Below are 7,655 nucleotides of genomic sequence, written 5' to 3' on the forward strand. Positions count from 1 at the left end.
CCTTATTATAACCCACATGCTGAGGATGGTATGTATGAAGCCCGGGGGTGCAGGGTTTTGCTCAAAAGTGTATTCAGTGTTGCACACATCAACAGACATTTGCTCATAAATCATCATTAAACAAAAGTATAAATGTGATTTAAGCAGCTCTAAAAAAAGTATCCCTCCAAATCGTCTATATTTATGAATACTGTCAGAAAGAGGATTTAAGATGGGTGACTTTATTCTTTCCTCTGCTAAGGACATCATGGTTTCACGTAGGTGCACTTTGGTCCAGATTCACATGTTTTCCAGATTAGTTTCCAGAAATGCAGTTTTGGTGAACTCTGCTCAAAGGCTAAAACAACCTCGCAGTGACGCTGGCATGGATGAGCAAAAGCAAACCTTGTAGAGTAAAATCTAATAGGATTTGTAAAAGGAGGAATCAAGTATTAATGGATCTAATGATGGCCTCCTGGTTTTAGTATATGGTGTTTTTAGCAACAATAATCTTCAGTGGAAAAGTAGCTGAAAACAATTCTACATTTTAAATTGACTCTGGTGGATGTGGACTTGGTGGACTCTGATTTTCTGAAATTGATTAACTGCACCCGACCCGTGATCCAAAAACACAGGGAAATGCTCTCCAATCCTATCTGGGAAGGTCATTTTGGAACAGGGAGGGGTGAGTTTACAGCAGGGACCAGCCAGGCTACGGCTCTGCCCTGTGTTGCACAATAAGTCAGTGCCTCAGTGCTCTCAGTCAAAACAACTGGTGTCAGGCCTACATGGTTTACATGCCTATTCTTGGGCACGGCTGCCAGCGTAATAAGGGGGAGGCAGGACAGTGAGAGGGGGCTTCAGGACAGTTTCACCATGTGTGCGCAGATTAACATGTCCGCTGCATGTATTTAACCCAGTTACCAGCCCAGGTCTGACCCCTGTGATGACCCAGAACAGCTGGAGGACACGAGAGATCCATCTTGCGCCAGACCTGTCAGACGTGAGAAGACAGTGCATAGGTTTAGATAAATCACACAACATTTGCACCAAAGGGGCTGTCGACAGTGTTGTTTCCTGTGCTGTTCCAGGGTCCCAATGGCCGTAGTGAATTGATCCCAGACTTTCATCATTCCATGTTGTATCAAATGGGACTTAAAAAATCCCCAAACTGGTCTAATTTCCTCCCAAAAATGCAGCTCTTGTGAACTCAGATCAAACGCGTGACACAAAGGAGCGGAATTAGCCTTTCAGAGGAAACTTGAGAGGAGCCAGCATGATAGTTTGTTGGTTAAAAGTTTGAGGTGACGGTTGAGAACACAATCTGTAAAAGTCCCTTCTTGGCCACTTGTTGTTCTTACTCCACTTCGGTTTCTTCTTTATCGCAGAGGGAGTTCAGACTGAAAAGGGTCGTCGTCTCGAAGAGCTCCCAGCTAGCTTGAGCTTCAGCGTTAGCTTCTCGCTTAAGCTACATTTGGGGGGAAAATAAAGGTTTTGGCCAAAGTATTTTGCGACGCGTCACTTGCTTTTCTGCCCACGCATTTGTTTAAGTTGGGAAGCAGACTATGGAACCTTTGAAAAATGTGTTAGTAGAAAATCTGAACTTACCCAACCACGTGAAAAGGCTCCATGCACTTGTGTGAAAGCAGCCCAGATGTTCTTGTGTTTCTGTGCTGGCTCAGGTGACAGACAGACGCAGCTGATGGTTCACAGACGCAGAGAGTAAAGTGCCGTTGGGTTTGTGTGGACTGGGAAGTTTTCAAAGTCACAAAAACCACAATAAAACAAAACGTGCTTTCAGTTTTCGTCCATTTCAGCCGGCAGGACAGTCTCAGCTCGGCCTCGGCCTCTCCGCTCGCACGTCCCAGCTGTCATTTAGTGGTTGAAAGTACTTGTTTTTATGATGACTCTTTCCTTTCTTGTTATCTATTCCTGTTTACCGCTCTAATTCCTTTCATAACACATATTTTTAGCACATCCACAGCTGCTTTTATTTGACCTTATATAGGCTATAACAGTCACTAGTAAAAAGGAGTCCTCCCACAACATAAATAAAGCTCTCTTAATTCTGTCAAAGGTTGCTCGACTGACTGTTGACCCGTCTCCTGCACACACACGCTGATTGCGGTTAGACTCTTCACTCGGGCTGCTGCTGGGCCACTTGTCTTCCTCACACAACAGCGCTGAAGCTTTTTTTCACATGTTGACTGGTTATTTAACTACTGGGGATTTTGTTAGGCTAACAAATAGGTCTCCTTTTCCCTCTCTGATGTCCTTTGAGCATTTTATTGCCATTTGGCCAGCCGCTCTGGAACCACAGAGGGAGTGGAGCATGATGGAAACTCCATATAAAAAGAAAATAAACCAAACTCACTTTTAACGGTAACATTGTGCGAGAGGACAGCACCGTGTATGAGAGACGCAGAGGATAACAGATTTGACACTTGGGGGGAAGGGGGAGGAGGGGCGAAGCTGCACATATATTATGAGTTTTTATGGCGGAAAAAACTACTCGCCATTTCATTTTTCACCCCCTGTGATAACAAGACTGTTAACTCCTCTCCCCTTTGCCTCTTTCCCCTCTCTCTCTCCCTGTGCAGCGGCGTGCTTCCTCTCGCTCGGTGTGTGGTCCGCTTGATGAGCTGCAGAGTGGGTTAGTCCTAACAAAGGCCAGTGTTGCAGGTAGGGGTCAGCCGGTCTTCAGCCTCAGTTTTTACACTCCAACCCCCACAGCGTGCGGCTCAGCGTAGGGCACATGTAATAGGCATTAAAGCGGGGGTCCGAGCCGGCATCGTGCATACTGTCAACATGGCCGACACTCAAGAGGAATTGGAGAATGAGCGAGATGAAAAGCAGTGCCTAGTGACAGTGGCTTTGGAGGCAGACAGCGTGATGATCCTTAAATCACAGGTCCAAGGATTGATGAGTGTTTGGCCGCTTCACAATAACACTCATTTGACAGAGTGCGATTGCATGTACGTGTGTGACAGTGAAGGCATGTGTGTGTATCTCTATACAGTAAGCGCGTGTGTTTGCATGTGTTTAACCATTTTGCTGTCTGTTTGCATTCACGAGCGCGTCCTCTCCAAGGTCCAGGTCTATGAAGCTGCGTAAAGATCTAAATTACAACGCAAGAGTGCTGTGGTCACGCTTTTGCGGAGATTTACTATAGGTGATCCAGCCAGAGTGTTTACAATGGGCTTGGAGTGCATATCACAGCCAATCCACAAACCACCAGACCACAATTGTTGAATATAGTTTTCCACCCAGACTGGAGCTGTGAAACGAGCCACGTTCACGTCCTGCGGTCACAAATTCACATCAGGAGTGAAAATTTCAGCTACTGTCGTTTTCAGAACTCCGAGCCTCATTGGATTAGACGATCGGGAGTTGAATTACTCTTTAAGCACACAAACACGTGCAAATTTCACCAAAGGGCACTTTAGCTCGGGAAGGGGTCGCACCACCATCCAGCTATGGGGTGGTCTCATCCTCCTTCTCCTTGAGAAGATGTTATACAGCTGTTGGAGGGCAATTTAGGCCAAAGCGTAAATGCTCCAACAGGAAGTACGGTGACTTACAGGAGACCCTTTTGAATCTGGAAATATGACCCCCAGGAAGGAAAAGCACCAGCATACTTCAAAAGACATTAAGCTAGACAAGAAACTATGAAAGAATGAAGCGACGCCAACTGTAATGAGGAGGATATGATGTATGAAATGAGTTGTATGTGTTGTATCATCTTCATTTCATACATTCTCACTGGCTGTAAGTCTAGATGCTGAATCGCACGTCTGGTTGCGTCACTCGGGCCACCAGTGGGCAGAGCTTGAGTGATGGTGCAAACAGGCATCAATATTTGGTTCACTTTGAGGTCCTGCACAAAGAAGGCCTTATAAGCCATTTATGGCCCTGAAAGTTCTTATACGAGCTCTATAAGTCCAAAGTCAAGTCCTCTGTCCTATGTCCACTGTCATCTTTGAAGGGTACAAAAAAGCCGCATAAGCACACAAACCCAACCAAACTCCATCTCTGTTTGCAGACTGTCAAAACAGAGCGAGGGAGATGGAGTGGAAATGTCCGCTGGCAGACATTGCAGGGCATTGTCAGTGATCTCAATCCATCATGGTGATTCCCACACAGACAAAACAGTCAACACCCATCTGTCGGTGCACAACACACTCTCTGTTTACACTGGGAAAAAGTGAGGGAGGACATCAAGAGAGAGAGAGAGAGAGGGAAAGAGTGAAAAGGAGAGAGTGAGTGAGTACAATTCCAGATTGCGTGCATGCGCTTTGGAAATCTGTGTCATAGGGGAAACAAAAAAACAATAAAAAAAGGGCGGAGGTAGAGACGCATTTTGCAAACGGAGGATGAGGCAATGTCACATGATCTTCGAAACCCTACAGATGGATGAATGCTTGAGGACAATGGAGAGTATGAGAGCATGAAATGGAGAGAGCCCAGCGTTATTAAAGGGGGAGAGATTCGGATGCAGTCGCACCCTGCGGCAGGCCCGGCGTCAGTGGCCACGGGGTGCCAGAGATGATAAGATCCAACTCCGATAAGCACTTCATGGGAGAGAAACGAAGACATAATCAAACTTTATCATTCTTAAAGGTTATTTGATCATTTATATGGGATATCAGGTGAGGCTGGTGAGTGTTTATCCCCCCAAAACACTTCCTCCTGCTGGTCCTCAGGGGAAGTTGGTGTCAGTGTGTGACTACATCTGCTGTTAGTGGAGGTGTGAGTGCCCCCCACACACACTCACTCATCACTCAGCCTGTGAACACGTAGACTCGCTATGTTCCACCTGTTAAAAGTGTGATGTCATTTTCCCTTCAAAAGAGAATACAGAGTGCGGTGTGAACGCCACACAAAGGGATTTGCACCGGCACGTCCTTGTTTCTGTGAGGGGAGGGAACAAACCGCACTCGTGTTAACACTGATTAAATATATAGCAGTCGACTTATTGGAGCACTCGAAGCAGAATTTAAGAATATTTAACTGTCAGGAAACAGGCTGGAATTAACAGGGTGAAGGAAATGAGATTTTAACTTTGTACTCAGACTTGATGATGTCAGAAACAACACTGTCAGAAACGTGGCAGGGTTTTTGTTATAGAAGATAATTAATATACAGATTCAGGCTGTTTGACCTGTTGACAGAGCAGGATGCATATCCCTAAACCAGACGTTTACACAGCAGCAAATCGCCTGGTCGGTTAGCGCTCAGAAGAGGAGAAGAGGAGAGGAGGAGAGGAGGAGAGGATGGAGAGGAGGCAGTGAAGGCAGCTACGTGTAAACAAACACCAAACTGGCTCTGTTGGTAAAGAGAACAACCAGAGGTCTACACGTGTCCTCAGGGAGGGGGGTCAGGATGAGAAAAAGAAAAATCAGACAGAAAAATCCTATGAAAGACAGACATAGTCAATCCAAATCTGAGAGTTAAAACCAAGATGGGACACTGGCTATCATATCAGCCATGTAAATGTGAATGTGTAAATCGGTAAGATAATGAAGTAGTGAGTGATACTCACTCATACTGCATAGACAAATAATAGTAATCAAATAACAAGTCTGTGGTCTTGAGGGACACTGAGGAGGGGAATGAAGAATAATGAACAGAGAGAGAGAGAGAGAGAGAGAGAGAGAGAGAGAGAGAGAGAGAGAGAGAGAGAGAGAGAGAGAGAGAGAGTTGTAAAAGTTGTAAGGGGAGCCAGAAGAGTGAGAAGAAAGGAGAGGGAGTAGAAAGCATGGCAAAGGTGAAGAAAGAGAGAGAGGAAGTCAGAATGGCATTTCTCAAAAGAGCACAAGTGAGCAAAGAAACAGAGGGCGTAGGTTAGAGGGGGGCAGTGTGATGGCTTTAACAGACCCAAGCAGAGCAGACAGGAGTGGAGAGAGAGAGAGAGAGAGAGAGAGAGAGAGAGAGAGAGAGAGAGAGAGAGAGAGAGAGAGAGAGAGAGAGGAAAAACAACTCAACTCAAGAACCAGACCAGAATATGGTCTGTCTGCCTGTGTGGTATTGTCTGTCTGTGCAGAAGGCTGTCAGGGGAGAGAGAGAGAGAGAGAGAGAGAGAGAGAGAGAGAGAGAGAGAGAGAGAGAGAGAGAGAGAGAGAGAGAGAGAGAGAGAGAGAGAGAGAGTGCAACAGTCCTTAAGTAAAATGCTGCCCTCTGCTGGGCAATAAAGATTTCAGTCCTTAATGTGATTCATTTGAAACATTACCACAGGGGGGCGCTAGAACCGCTGTTATTCTTATTTTAAAACAATGACAGACAGCATCACAGCCCCAATTTGGACAGGAAACAAAGGCGAGCCCTCCCTCAATAAAGCAGAAGAAAGAAACCTTTGGAAAGAATCAGAAAATGTATGTTGGTTCCCTTTCTAGGGGTAATATTCACAAACACACAAATGGTAAGAAAGTAAAACAACAAACAATATTGCTGTTTACAAATTACAAATTAAGGCTAAAAAAAAGTTCACAACACAACAGTCTCCAGGATGGCAACACCAAACAGCCAACACAGGTCAGTGGCAGATGGGATTATGATGAATTATCAGTTATATTTTAGATGGATTAGATGTGTTAGATCTGTATGTCATCTTCCTGAGTGGTTTACCTTTTAAATGGAATTACAATGTTGCATTTTTGGCCGTAGGCTTGAAGCTTGACTACAGAATGCAATCACATTGTTCTGCTAATGCTGAAATGTCACTGTACATAAGCCAAATCAGTCTGGGGTTATTTTTGCTCTGTTCTTGGCAGTTGTGAAAAATCGATGACACTGTTGTCAAGCAAGGGCGTAGGTAACCTAAATACACACAGTAAGTTGATTTGGTTATTGTCAACATGTTGGAGTGTGTCATGTTTTTTCACGTGGCGGATGTCTGTTTTTAGAACCCTCATGAGGAATTAGAAAAGATGCATCATTTGAATGGATTTTACGCAAAATGTTACGCTCTTCGAAAAACAAAGCAGGAAACAAAAAAAATAACATACAGCTGTTAATTGCCAAATTGTCTTGCTAAAGGGTCTTTGATGGCTTGGCTGTACGCAGACAAAACAACAGGGTAAACAACGCAGGACTCTGAACCCATTGAACAGGCTGCTGCCCCCTCCTTTACGCCCCTCTTGCAGTTCTCAGTAAACGCCGTAACGCCCTTGTTACAGAATTACCAGCACGCTCCCTGCACCAGATGCTAAAACACGCTTGCACTGACACTGTCAATTTGTCCCTGGCGACGCTCTCTTCAGTTTGGTGTCTTTAATCTATTTTCTCCTCCCAGAACCTCACCCTCCGCCTCCATTATATGCAAGCTACAATGGAGAGATCAGGGAGTTGGAGTGGGTGAAGCCTGTGAAAAGCGGCCGTTCAACAGTCAGACCCAACAGCCAGCGTCTTTCAAGTGCGAGCCGCAAACCGCTCCGACCAAGCAGAGGAAGGGGGCGGGGGGCAGAGGTCACGAGCTTGGTATCGGCCTCTCTGCGGGGGTGCGTATCCTGGAAAAAGAAAGGGACAAGACAATCAAGTGCACACACACACACACACACACACATACACACACACTCTCTCTCTCTCTCTCTCTCCCTCTCTCCCTGCGCTCACCCCGCCAGCCTCCTCCCACTATCACACCCCCATTAATGCCACATCCCATTGAATAACGGCTGCTT

This window comes from Genypterus blacodes, unplaced genomic scaffold (genome assembly GCF_046128005.1).
Source record: "Genypterus blacodes isolate CSIRO-AG114 ecotype Tasmania unplaced genomic scaffold, CSIRO-AGI_Gbla_v1 ptg000073l_1, whole genome shotgun sequence".
Lineage (NCBI taxonomy): Eukaryota > Metazoa > Chordata > Actinopteri > Ophidiiformes > Ophidiidae > Genypterus > Genypterus blacodes.